Here is a 15002-nt window from a genome sequence, read left to right as displayed (position 1 = left end):
TTTAAGAGGGGGATGTGAGTGATTTAATTCATGGGTACCTTTAGAACCTGATAGATAATCCCATTGCCTTTATTTTTCTAATTAAAGAATTCCTAAATACTTTGAAAATATAAAATATTCCTGAATAGTTGTGCCTTACATTGGTGTTATTTGAAGTTGAAATGGGCCCCTGTTCACTACATCCATTTGTAGATTAGACAGTATGCTAATCATTCTGTTGTAGAACAAACTGGGGAAAAAGAAGGAGTGAAAAAGAATGAAAGGATGAAAAGATGGGACTGTTATTTGACCAGTGAAGAATTTATAAATGTAACAAGAATAATTGAAAAATCGCAAATCTACCCACTGTACTTTAGTCCCAATCCATTTTAATATGTCTTTCTGTTCTGTTGGCGTTCTTGAAAAGCCTTACACTGTTCACCGTTCCGCAGAAACGGGCAGCATGTCGGCCATGCCCCTCCTTGTTGTACATGCAGCTGAGAATCAGAGGTTCCTCTGTCAAGACTTGGTGCTCTCCCTTTCTCCCAATAAGTATAGCAAGAGTAGGTTTGACTCGAAAATTACATGTTCTTCAAAGGAAAAAGAAAATTGGAAGATAATGTTTCTGAGATGAAAACTGTAAAAGGAGGAATACAAACTGAACCCCTTTTTACCCTGTTTGGAAAATTAGATGCATTCCCACTTACACGACATTGCTCCCATTCTCAGGGGTTACCAAGTGTTTGCTTTATAAATCTACTAGAACTAAACATTTTGCAGAATATGAGACAAAACTCTAATTGTACTGTCTATATGCTAGCAAAAACAATTAAAAATTTAATTTTAAAATATTATTTATAATAGCACCATATGAGTTAAATACCTCAGAAGAGAGTTAATGAGATGTGCAAGACTTCCACCATGAAAACTACAGAATGTTGCTGAGCGAGATCATGGGACACTGCAGTAAACATATTATGTTCACAGGCTAAAACACTGAATAATGTGAAGATGTCAATTTTGTACAAATCTATAGTTTCAATGAAATCAAAATCTTATGAGGCACTCTTAAATAAATTGGCAAATATACATGGAAAAGCAGTAGGCCCAGAAGAGTCAAGATAATGTTGAAAAAGGGGAAACAATGGATGACTTAACACTACTTGATTTCATGACTTGCTTTAAAGCTGTAGTGATTAGAGTGTGGTGCTAGAGTTCGGACAGACAGATCGGTGGGTAGAAAAGAGCCCAGCAACAGGCCCGCTCATACGCATGTGTATGGTCATTGGCTTTACAACCAAAACACCGAGCAATTCAGTAGGGAAAGGAAAGGGGTTTTATGTTTTTAAGTTGGAGCTGGATTAACTGGATATCTATATTTTTTAAGTTGGTGCTTTCATACAATTTATTCAAAATTGACAGCAGATCTAAATGTGAAAAGCAAAACAATAAATCTAGAAGAACACAATGTCTTCACGACTCTTGGGGCAGGCAAAGATAGCTTTAAGACACAAAAGACGTTATCATAAGAGAAAAAAAAATAATAAATCTCACCAGCACTAAACCCTCTTCCTAAAAAAGATACTGTTGAAGTGAAATGGCAAGCGCAGCCAGGCAGAAAACAGGTCCGGCAGAAGTGACGCCTACGTAAGTGTGGCTGGGAGGGTGATAATGCAGGTGTAACAATTTATTACAGAGTTGTAATCCGGACATTTCACCTAAAATGTCATATGGTGTGCTTGAGTGTGATATGCTATGTTACAGAATTACAAGCTTGGGATTTTGTAATAAAAAAGGGGCATTATTTGTGATGGACCCTGTATTTGCTGAACATGTAACTGACAAAGGACTCCTATTGGGAAAAACAACTAAGAAGCCATTGCCAAAAGCAATACTATTAAAAATAAATTAGTGGATACACAACTCACAGAACCTATCCAGATGCATAACTGGCTGAATATATATGAAAAGGTGCTCAACATCAGCCATCAAGGAATGCAAAATAAAACCACAAGGAAATACTACTGGGAATATGAGCAGCTGTTAGAAGTGTACATTGGTATAACTGCCTTGGGAAACAGCCTGTCAGTCTCTTATAAACGTAAATATATGCCTACCCTGTGTCTCGTTGATTCTACTTCCGAAATACAAGCAAGAGAAATTAGTATGTATGCCCACAATAAAATTTGTACAAGAATATTCATAGCAGCTTTATTTACAATACCCCCAAAATGGAAACTGCTCATATCTACCACCAAGTTAATGGATAATCAAATAATGGTATATTGGAATACTATCTGCAATTTTAAAAAATGAATTGCTCAGAGAGGAATAAATGTGAAAAATGCTGAACAAGAAGAATTAGACATCGCGTTTATATCAATCTCTAAATCAGGCAAAACATATCTAGGGTGAAAACCTCTGGGTGAGTATAGACTGGAAACGGCATTCTGGAATAGTGAAAGTATTCTATAAATTGATTTAGATAATGGCCTTGCCTGGTGTGGCTCAGTGGATTGAGTGCCAGCCTGTGAACCAAAGGGTCGCCAGTTCAATTCCCAGTCAGGGCACATGCCTGGGTTGCAGGCCAGGTCCACAGTAGGGTACACGAGAGAGGCACCCATACATTGCTGTTTCCTCATACCTTGCTGAAAACAAGTGTTGATAGGGATGTAGAGAAGTTGGAACTTGTGCACTATTGACGGGATTATAAAATTATTGCAACCATTATGGAAAACAGGATGGAGTTTCATCAAAAAATTAAAAATAGAACTACCATATGACTCAGCAATTATACCCACTTCTGGGTATATATTCCAAAGAACTGAAAGCAGGGTCTCAAAGAGATATTTGCACACCCACACTCAGCAGCACTAGACACAACAGCCAAGAGGTGTGGAGGATTGTTTGGCCTTAAGAAGGAAATCCTGTCCCATGCTACAACAGAGATGAACCTTGAGGTCCTTGTGCTAAGTGAAATACAACAGCCACAAAACGACAAATACATGTTTTCACTTAGATTAGGTATCTGTAGTCAAATTCATTGAAGTAGAAATAGAATTGTAGTGTACCAGAGCAGGGGGGAAGGGAGAAAATGGAGTTTGATGGGTATTTTCACAACAATATGAATATACTTAACTCCACTGTATTGTACAGTTAAAGTGGTAAATATTATGGGTTTTTTTTGCCACAGTTAAGAAAGGAATGCACCAAATGCTGGAGAGAATGTGAAGAAACAGGGACTCACACACACTGCTGGTAAGAACGCACAATGGCACAGACACTTTGGAAGATAGTTTGGCGCTTTCTTACAAAACTAAACATACTCTTACCATATGATCCAGCAATCACACTCCTTGGTCTTCACCCAAAGGACTTGAAAACATATGTCCACACAAAAACCTGCACAAAGATCTTTATAGCACCTTCAACCATAATTGCCCAGACCTAGAAGCAACCAAGATGTTCTTCAGTAAGGGAAGGGATCCATAAGCACAGTACATCCAGACAATGGACTGAAGTGCTAAAGAGACATGAGTTGTCAAGCCATGAAACTACATGGAAGAGCCTTAAAGGCATGTTATGAAGTGAAAGAAGCCAATCCGAAAAGGCTACACACTGCAGGATTTCAACTCTTCGGCACTCCAGAAAAGACGAAATGATGGAGACAATGAAATGATCAGTGGTCGCTGTGAGGTGAGGGGTAAATACGCAGAGCACAGAAAATGTTCAGGGCAGTGAAAACACTGATAATATAATGATGGGCATATATCGGTCCCAACCCACAGGATATGCCACGCCAAGGATGAACATAAGGTAAACCATGGACTTCAGGTGGTAATGGTGAGTCGGTCAATGTGGGTTCATCCTGGGTAACAAATGCACCACTCCTGTGAGTAATGCTCGTGATGGGAGAGCCTTTTTCCCAATTTTGTTGCGAACCTAAAAACTGCTCTTAAAAAAAGTCTTAACAAAAACAAAACAAAAAGCAGCAAGCAAAATATAACCAGAGACATTGAGATAAAGAACGAACTGACAGTAACCAGAGAGGAGGGTGGAGGGGGATAACGTAGGAAAGTAGGGGAAGGGTCATCAAGGAACATGTATAAAGGACCCAAGGACACAGACAAAGGGCGGGGGGGTAGCATCAAAGGTGGGAGGGGGTGATGGGTGGGATGGGGGAAGTGTCGGGGGGAGACAACTGCACTTGAACAACAATAAAAAAATTGTCTTAAGGAATGAAATACTAATAAAGCTGCAACATGGATGCACCATAGGAATATACTATAAGAAGCCAGACACAAAAGGACACATATTTTATGACTCCATTTACATTAGAAATGTTCTTACTAGTCATCCATAGAGACAGGAAATGGACGAGTGGCTGGCGGGGCCTTGAGGAAGAGGGAGTGGGGCGTGACTGACCTGGCCATGGGTTTATTACAGAGACGACAGAAATGTTCTGCAATTAGGTAGTGGGAATGGTGCAAACTCTATGAATATACCATTGAATTGTAACACTTTAAAACGTAAGTAAGCCAGTTAACAAAAATTGAAAGTGAAATAAAGACATTTCATGTCAATGAAACCTGAGAGCCTCTTTTGCCAACAGTCCTGAACTATTAAGAAATGCTGAAAGAAGTTCTTCATACTGAACGGGAATGTAGCGGATAAACATTCAAATCTACAAAAAGGAACAAAAAGCATTAGAAATGAGAAATATGTCCAACAGCAACAAAATCACAAAAGAGAAATGTTTAATAAAATATATTCAAGACATTTATGCTACCAATTACAAAGCACAACAGAGAAATTAAGATCTAAAAAGGGGAGACAGAAACCATGATTATTAAAGGGAAGACTCTGTGTTTCCAGCTCCAGGTGACATGAGACCCCACTTTGAAGGGCCTTAAAAGGAAAGGCTTTATCATCTCATGTGAGAGTCTAGCTCTACTTCAATGGCCCCACCCTCCACCTCTCCTTGGAAGCTCATTCCCCTGCTACCCCACTGCAGTCCACATCCATCCTTTTAGGGGCACAAAGCCCCTAAAGAGAGCCACAAAGTCCATCTTTTAGGGGCAAGAGAGCCTTTTCTAGAACCTCCTAGCATCACCTGGCTTGGGACACTTGCGCATCACCCAGCCACTGCCAACACGGGCATTGAAAATGCACTGAGAGATTGAGCCTAATCCTTGCAGGCAAAATGGGTGCTGAGAAGGCCACCCCAACCACGACACCCAGGACACACTGTTCTCCACGTCACCCAACATCCTTTTTATCCGGATCTGCACAAGCACCTCTCTCCGGCCTCCCCTCTGGGTGAGCGCTGGCTCTGCCGCGCTGCACAGACTGACGGAGTCCCCTGTGTCCCGGCTGCCAGGACGCCCACGCTCCAGCTGCAGTCCTCCCGCAGCCACGGCACAGGAAGGATGCTTCGTAGGAATCATGTGTGTGGACATTATTGCTTTGCCTTCATCTAATTTCCTGCCTTTACTTCCTCCCCTTCCATATTTCATCATTTCTTCTCAGCAGACACTTTATACGCTCATCGGTTATAAAGCAGAATCGTGTGCTCAGCGAGGTTTGCCGTGAAAGAAGAGCCCCAGGCCACGGGGAGGCTCCGGCCCAGCAGCAAAGGTCAGGGGCTGCAGGGGCGCCTGTTGGGAAGGCTGTTTGTTTGAGCTAAGGGACCACAGCAAAAGAATCTAACTAAACGGTGTTTCAAGTAAGTGGGAGAGCACCTATTTCCCCAAATGCCTGTTGAGTCTAGGATTCCCCTTAGGGGTGGTGGTGGGCGGTGGGGGTCAGGAATCCGCTCACACAAAAGTGTGGAACACAGTTACTGAAGAGCCTTCACCTGAAATGGCTTTGCTTGTTCCCATGTCTGTCTGCCAGCCATGTTTCAGGGGCCTCCTGCATTTGGAAGGGGCTCCCTTAAGAATGCTTTGGCCCACGTGCACAACTTTTTAGCTGCTTGCTCTGTTTCATTCTGGTATTCAATCTTGAGCTTCCATTAGAACTCACCCCTGTCCTCCTCCTCCTACAGGGTTTCTGGTGGAGGTGGAGGGGGCTGGAGAGTCTTCCAGTCAACTTCACCCTGCCCTTCCCTGCACCTCCCCTCCAGGGCGGGGTGGGAACGCCCCTCTGAGGCCAACTCCCAGGCTGTGGGTTCCTTTGCCATCTTGCTCCTGACTCTCAGGAACTAGGGATCCCTCCCCAGGCAGCACTCACTGTGCACTCTCTCCCCCTGCTGCTCAAGTGGTGGGGGCACCCCAGCAAGCACCATCACCAGGCAGATAAGCAGGGTGCACGGTGTCAGGCACCCCCCTCTCCAGGCAGGCACCCCTTTCCACTGAATGGGGACATGCCCTGGAGAAGGGGAAAGGCTGCCCTTCTTAAGAGCTGGTCTCTCTCCCCCGTCCCCGCCCCTCCATGTTCAAATGCTGGGGCCTGAAGGCAGCAGGTGAGGCCAGAAAGAACCTTCGCTTTCCATCCCCAGCTTTGGGCCTTTGTCAGATTTCAGGACAGCCGGCAGCACTGAGCTGTACAGCCTGTTGGGGAGATGGGGGCGGGGGGGGGGGGGGGGGGGGAGAGAGAGCCTTTGTTCCTCACTGTGCCATTTGAACAGCCAGAGTGAGGGAGGGGCCAGCTCTGTGAGGAGACAGCCTGGCATGGAGGAGCGAGCTCAGGCTTCAAGGTCAGACAAGCACTGGTGCAGACACCCTTGCCAGCCGGGGCATCTTTAGCAAGGCCCATAATGTCTCTGGGCCCTGACTGGTCATCTCTGACATGCACACCTGCCTCTTTGGGGAGTTGTAACACCTGGACAGATGGCGTTAACAAATGATTTTCCCTCCTGTTGTTTTATCACTCGCCTAGGCTGTGGGAGAGGAGGGGGGATGCCTGCAGTGGGGGCTGCTGGGTGCCAGGCCAGACCAAGGACCCTCTGCTGCTGGGCGGCTAGAAGAGGATTCTGACCAGAGGAATGTAAATCTGGTCCTTTCCTATGTGTCTTACTCTTCAACACTGCCACTGTCACTCAGCCCAGCCCACCTGCGCCCTGAGCATAGGGCCTCCCAAGGAAGGCTGGTCAGCAGGCCACAGGCAGCTGAGGGGACACAGAGGGGCTGGAGGCAGAGGAACAAAGGAGGGAAAGGAAAAGTCACAATCTCCGTCATGATTGCAGACTCAAGACCCCTAGATACAATATTAATAGAGAGAATTCAACTTCGTATTAAAAGTATAGTTCACTAGCCCTGGCTGGTGTGGTTCAACGGACTGAGTGCCAGCCTGCGGACTGAAAGGTTGCCAGTTCGATTCCCAGTCAGGGCACATGCCTGGGTTGTGGGCCAGGTCCCCAGTTGGGGGTGTGCAGGAGGCAACTAATCGATGTTTCTCTCACACATCAATGTTTCTCTTCCTCTTTCTCCCTCCCACCTCTCTAAAAATAAATAAATATTTTTAAAATAAAATAAAATTCACTGCTACCAAGTTGGGATTGTGTCAAAATGTAACCAAGGTTCATAGAAAAATCTATGAATGCATTGGACCAGCAGATGTTTGGTAAAACATTAGTAGTAAAAACTTATTGCAGAAGCGTGTGTTTAATATAGATCTTTTAAAAGTACTCTTGTACTTTAATATTTCGAACCAAAAGCAAAAGCTTTATGTAAAGGTAGAACCCTAGAGACCGTGCTATTTAAAACAAACAAAACAAGGATGCCTGCAGGCACCGCTGCCCCCAAACAGCGCTCAGGAAGTTCTGGGCAACGCATCAGGCCACGGAACGGAAAGGAGAGGCAAAAAAACACATCAAGGACAACAATTCGCCGTTGTTATTTGCAGATGATTGTCATGTGTTTGTTCATTAATTCACCAAGTGTACACTGAGCGCCTCCTCTACGCGCACACCATTCAAGGACTCCGAAGGAGGGGGGCAGGGGCAAAGAGACGGATTAAAATAACACACAAGTAAACAATAAAGAATGTGCCCTGGAGAAAACTAATGCTGCTGACAAAGTGACAAAGAGGGGAGGAAGCCGTTCCACTGCAGGGGGACGACAGCCTACCTGGGGAAGGGGCACCTGACCGGAGCCTGAAAGGTACAGAAGAGCAGGCCAGGGGGCAACCGGGCAGTGTTCCAGGTGGGGCCACAGCACGAGCAAAGGCCCTGGGGCAGACACAAGGTCAGCACGCTGACACGCCAGCAGGCAGTGGGTCAGATGTTCTAGGCAGAGTAACAGCTCCAAAGGTGGCCATGTCCTGATCCCTGGAACCTGTGACTAGATTAGGTTACTTGGCAAAGGAGAATTAAGGTTGTGGACGGCAATAAGGTTGCTAATCACCTGACTGTGAGAGGGGGGAATTATCCTGGATAATCTGGGGGGAGGGAAGGGCTCGAACGCAATCACCAGTGTCCTTAAATAGGAAAGAGAAAGGCAGGAGAGTCGTGTTAGAACAATGCCACGTAAGAATGACTCAAGTGGCCACAGCTGGCATTTTAGACTTCAGACCTCCAGAATACTAAGATAATAAATCTGTGTTTTTAAGCTGCTAGTTTGTGTTAACTTGTTACAGCAGCCACTTTTGGTCATCAATTACATTGATTTATTTTCAAGTAGTGAACTAGCATCGCATCCGTGCAAAGAGCCCCACTCAGTCGTGGTGTATAATTGCTTCAGAGACTGATACATTCTGTTTGCTAACGTATGGTTGAGAGGTTTTGCATCTGTATTCATGAGGGATACTGCTCTGTAGATGTTTTTTTTTTGTACTGTCACCGTGTAGTTCAGCGGCAGGAGGATGCCGACTTCATAAAAAGGGTTGAGACACGTTCCTGGAAGAGACTGCACAGCGTTAGAACAGAATTCTTCAGCTGTTTGGTAGAAATATCCAGTGAAGCCATTTCGACCTGAACATTTCCCTTACAGGATTTTAAACTACAGATTCAGTATCTTTAACAGTGGTAGGGCTAGTTGTCTCTTTCACACTGGGCAGATGTGGCAGCCCGTACTTTCCGAGGGCGTGGTTCCCTGCATCGCAGTCGTCAAACTTCTGCCTGCACAGTGCTGGGCGGTGCTTCCTCACCGCCCATTTGCTGTGCGCAGGGTCTGCAGTGGTGCTCTCTGTTTTATTCCTGACACTGGTTCATTTTCCTGCTCTCTCTCCTTTTAAAAATCTGTCAGTCTTGCTGGAGGTTTGTCAATATTATCGATCTGTTTTGGTTTCACTGATTCTTTTCTATTATTTTTCTGTTTTCAGGTTCAGTGATTTCTGCCCTCTTTAGTTCCTTCGTTCAGCATGCTCTGAGTTTATTTTGGTCGAGTTCCTCAAGGTGGGAGTTTACAATGATTTAAATATTCTCGCTCTCTTTCACACCTGTCTGGTGCTACAAATTTCCCTCTCGGCACTGCCTTGGCTGTGCTCGACATGTGTTGACGTGGGTGTGACATGTGTCTCACATTTTGATATGTTTGATTTGCACTGTCACGGAGTTCATTTATTTTTAATTACATTTGAGACTTTTTGACTTATGGACTGTTCAGAAGTGTGTTGTTTAGTTTCCAAGTGTTTGCAGACTTTTTGTTTTCTATTACTGATCTCTAGTTTGCATCCATTGTGGTTAAAAAAAAAAAAAAGACAGAACACCATCACTATGACTTCCATTCTTTGAAGCTTGCTGAGGTTGCTTTGTGACCCAGGATATGATCTGTCCTGGTAAATGTTGCACGGGCACTTGAAAAGGAAGTCCATCTGCTGCCATTGAGTAGACCGTTCTAAAAACGCTAATTAGATTCCATGGGTTCATGATGATGTTGAGTTCTATATCCTTGCCAATTTTCTAATTGTTCTATCAATTGCTGTTATTTTTTAACCTGTTTTAGTCTTTTGTTTTGGTTGGGTATTTTTTCCTTTTTTTTTATACTTGCGTACATGTTTCTATTTTTTTACACAGATGTATAATTTGTGATTGTCTATGTTTTATATTTAAGGTTCTAGTTTATATATGTAAATACTTATAATAATTATTAATAATAATCCATATTTGCCTATAAACCTAAGGACCATGCCCCCATCCCACTCAAATAATGAATCTCAATGTTTGATGCCCATGCGCCCATTTGGGCTGCTTCCACCACCTCCGAACAGGCCCCCCTGCCCTCCCATCCTTGCCGTCCCACCTTCTCGCACACCTGTGAGTCTCAAGAGACCATATCCGGGTGTTTTCACTACAACCACATCAACAAGACAGCCTCTCGACCTGGCACGTCAAAGCAAGCAGCTAAGCACAGGACAGTCCCGCGGACAGCTAGCCGACCAGGTGGTCTGCGGCCTTTACCCGGGCTCCTCAGCATGGAGCCCGGCTCTTGCCACCTGTGGAACAAACCCAACTCCTCTTTGAAACTTCCTCCAACCCAATGGTTAGAGTCACATTGCGACCGTGGCTCCTCTGAGGAACCTGCAAAGCTTCAGGCTCATCCCAGGGACCCAGCAAGCAGTGAAGGACCAGGTTCTGTCCCAAAAGAGCGGCAAGGATGAGGCCATCGGAGTCTCCTTCAGCGGGGAGAACCTCGCCTGTGAGCGCCAGGAGTCTATCCCTTTCCCGGATGCCCACAGCCCTGGGACCAAAGCCCCAAGATACCTGCACAGGCTCCAGGGCCACCAAGCCTACAGCTGGCAAGGTCAAAGGCCATAGCAAGGTTATGTTCTCAAATCAGAAAACGTGTCAAGCCAGCGGAGGAACTGAATGGGAGCCCACGGATAACACTCAGTGCTGTCAGCCTTGGACACCTTCCACCACAGCCAGCCACCTCTTGATCACGGCACAAGCTAGGTTAACAACAAGGAAACAAAACAACAACAAACCCAGAAGCCAAAGCGTCTAACAGGCCACATAGCTGGTGCGAACGCACCTTGGACCGAACACATCCACAGCGAGCGAGGGCTTGGTCAATCTGCACCTTATGCAGTTGCTTTTGGGGTGGGGGGGAGAAGCAAACATAGAAGCACAAACACACACATTCCCCCATTCACAAACACACACAGAAAACCCCACGTACTCACACATCCCAGGGCCAGCCGGTTCTTCGGGCAGCTGCGAGGTGTCTCGGACTCGTCCCAGGAGACCACTGCTGCCAGCTCGTTGGGCCTTTCCGCCCAAGACATCTCGGGGCAGCGCTCTCTCTCTCCACCCAGCGCGGGGTGTCAGGGAGGCTCAGAGAACCGCAGACTCAGGCTGCAGGAGCTGCCGCCTTGCCTTTCCCCAAGAAAGCCAAATCTCGTGGGATCTCGTGGGATCTCCAGGGATCTCAAGGGCTCTCGAGAGATCTATGGGATCTGGGAGCAAAGTCCTGGGATGAGAAACACCTGGGTTCCCCAGGTGCTGAGGCCCTGCCTCTCTGACTATCCTTAAAGACTCTGGCTCACACCACCTCTCAACCAAACCCCAAATCAACCAAACCCCAATGAGGCAGGAGATAGTCAAGAAAGGAAATTCCAGAGGTTCCCCGGGCTAAGGTAAAGGACATCGATACAGGACAGAGACCCTGTTCTAAGGCCAGTTGTTCTGCTTTCTGGAAAAGTGGTAAATCATGGTGAATCACGAATGCACCTGCGCAGAAGATGCTAGATGACCCCTGCTTTGTTATAATAGCATTATAATAAATTAACATTGTGCGGCCCCCTTCCCCCGTGGCCAGTTGAGGAAAATCATGGGAGACCACATGTGCAGTAGCTTTCAAGTAATACAACTACTTGTACATGTGCAATAAAAGCCCTCCAAAACTAGCCAGGAAATATCCACCCTATAAGAATAGAATCCTCCTGGCTGGTGTAGCTCAGTGGATTGAGTGTGGGCTGCGAACCAAAGTGTCACAGATTCGATTCCCAGTCAGGGCACATGCCTGGGTTGCAGGCCATGGCCCCCAGCAACCGCACATTGATGTTTCTCTCTCTCTCTCTTTCTCCTTCCCTTCCCTCTCTAAAAATAAATAAATAAAATCTTAAAAAAAAAAGAATAGAATCCCTCCAGCCCCTGAGGTCAATCTCTGCTCAGAGTTGGCCCGCTTCCATGTTCTGTGGAGTGTACTATTGCTTAATAAACTGCTCTCTCTCTTTCTGCTATAAACGCTCTGTGTGTTCGGTTCAATTCCTTGTCCGTGATCACCAAGAATCTGATTACTTGTGCCCACCTGCGGCACTAGTTCTCATTAGCGCCTCATCCACTAACGAGGGGCCACCATGATACCTCCCTGCCCCTCCCAGGGTCCCAGGTCCCAGAGACCAGCCCAACAGACAATGTGCCCCCTGGCTCAAGGGAGGACTGCATGGCACCGCCCTGAGGAAGAGCAAGAGCATCCTGGGGAGGCAGCCAAGGGGCGTCCTGACTCGCCCACCCTTCCTGGGCCACATGTCCACTTCGGAACACCCCTTCTCTAAGGGCACAGTGGTGGCTGCACATGGATGGAAGCACATAGCCAGGCCACCTCATGTGTGGAAGGCACTGGGGACACCAAGATGGCCCTGTGACCCCTCTGCCCCCAACCTGGGCTTTTTGTGGGTCTCTGAAGCGGAGTCTCCATGGGGTCCCGGAAGGCAAGTTACCTTTGTGCCTCAAGGTTAGATACCCCACCTGAGCCTTGTCACCCTCCAGGGATGCCCCTAGGGGAAGCTTCAAGCAGAGTTCTCAGACTGTGACCCATGTACTTGTTAGAAATCAAACTCTCAGGCCCCAGCCCAGACCTCAGGTGCATTTCCCTCCAAGACATCTCGGGGCACCGCTCTCTCTCTCTCTCCCTACCCAGCTTGGGGTGTCAGGGAGGCTCAGAGAAGGGCAGACTCAGGCTGCAGGAGCAGTTCTGACAAGTTCTGGGGTTGGCTCTGATGCATTCAAGTTTGTGCAGTTTACAAGGAGCTGCACTTACTGTCCCCTCTGGCCCCAAGCTCACGGTGCACTCACTGGGGTGGGAAGGAGCTGGGAGGTGAGGCCCAGGTGCGATGTATCTACAGAAATGGCAAGCAGATGGGGGCCAATGCCATTCCTGGATCAGATAATGTACCTCCACTCACCCAAAGCACTGAGAAGTTCTTTTAAAAAAAGTAGTTTTATTTTATTTTAGAGAGAGGGGAAGGGAGGGAAAAAGGGAAAGAGAGAAACATCGATGTGAGAGAGAAACACTGACTGGTTGTCCTCCACAAGCACACGCGACCAGGAACTGAGCACTGAGCACTCAGCACAGAGCTGCAACCCGGGCATGTGCCCTGACCGGGAATGGAACCGGCCCCCCTCGGTCTGCGGGATGATGCCCAGCCCACTGAGCCATGCTGGCCGGGGCAGCACAGAGAACTTAGAGCAGAAAACGTGCCCCAAACTGACCACACAGTGCCTGGCACACAGTAGTTCCCCAAGGAGTGTGTTTAACCAGTCCTGATGGCGTTTACTATGCCCCATGCTTACGGAATTGGACTTCCCACTTCCCTTTTAAACCTTCGCCTAACAACAGGCAGCCAATCTGGGCTCCAGGGAAGGTCACCACGGTCAGGCTCAGGGCAGCCTGCAGGCCGGCCCTATAGGAGCCGGCACTTCGGAGTCAGAGCTGGGGTAAGAGGGGGTGGGAGGGAAGGTCCGTGGGCCTGGAGGGGCCAAATGGTGAGTGGAGGGAGGGGCACAACCCCACTCAAACCTCCATTTGTTTAGTAAACATAAATATTGAGCACCTACTGCACACGCAAGGCCAAAGGGGAAACAGGTCATCTAGGAGTTTCTCAGTGTGGGTGCCATGGAATCCTCAAAGGCGCTCTGTGGAGAATAGACACCCCGGTTCCGGAGGTCTGGGGAACTGTGGGCTAGACGAATGCAGGCAAGTCTCTCCTTTCCCTTTCTCCCCAGAGGTGTCTGCAGCCAGGGATGCAATAGGGAAGGTACCCGATCCTGTGAGCAGAGCGCCCTCTGGGGGAGATACCTATGGATGCAACAGGGCATGTTTGTCTACTAGGGTTGTCCAGCGTGAAGCCCAGGATGGCTATAAATACTGTCCAACGCAAAATTGTACGTTTACTTAAAGCCTTTTCTTGCTCATCAGTTTCCGCTAGTGTTTGTGTATTTAATGGGTGGCCCAAGACAACTCTTCTTCTTCCAAGGTGGCCCAGAGGCACCAAAAGGTTGGACACCCCTGCTAGGCCAACTCCCTCCTTTCGAAATTAGGACCCGGATTCAGGAGTCAAACATTTAATGATGCTCTTTAAACTCACTAAGATGAAAAGAGATCTTCCTTCCCTTCTTAAAATGGTTAATACATAGCTGCCGTGTGCCCAGACCTACCCGACTTCTCGGCCTGCCTGGCGTAGTGCCTTCCCGTCTAGGACGGACATAAGGAGGCAAATAAATAAAGAGGGCTAAACATAGGACAAAACAGCAAAGGTTGTGGAATGAAGATAATTTTTATTTTTTCCCCCTGTTTCATATATTTTCTAAATTCCCTAAAGTGACTTTGTTTTATTTTTGTAAAAAGAGAAAAAAGTCTCAATGCAAAAAAAAATTTTTAATTCAGTGAGCACAGGAGCTCTTGGGGTCACAGACATGTTCCCAAACCGGATTGCAGTGACGGCTGCACGGCTCTAAATTTACTCAAAACCATGGACCTATGTACTTAAAATGGGTTAATTTTATGGCATGCAGATTATACCTCAATAAAGCTGTTAACAAAGAGAATTTTTATAAAAAGTGATTAGGCCCCTGAGACTCCAGGGAGGTGGAGAGGCTCACTGGGGTCCCCCTGACCTGTGAACAAGACCCCGATCCCGGGAGAGGGAGGGAGGGGCCTTCCCCCACCTGTCCACTGTGTCTCTGAGGATCAAGGACCACGCCCAGCGCCCTTGGAGTTGGAGGGACTGTTGACACAGAGCCCCAGCAGGGGTCTGCCCCCAGGGAGCCCCAGGCAACTCCCGTGCAGGTGAGTGCTATGCAGGGCGGTGGCAGGAGGAGGCCAGCTGGGACACAGCCAGGTGCTTGTCAGACCCCGTTT

The sequence above is a fragment of the Phyllostomus discolor genome, chromosome 9 (assembly GCF_004126475.2).
Source record: "Phyllostomus discolor isolate MPI-MPIP mPhyDis1 chromosome 9, mPhyDis1.pri.v3, whole genome shotgun sequence".
NCBI classification, from domain to species: Eukaryota; Metazoa; Chordata; class Mammalia; order Chiroptera; family Phyllostomidae; genus Phyllostomus; species Phyllostomus discolor.
Note: the sequence above shows the minus strand (reverse complement) of the source record.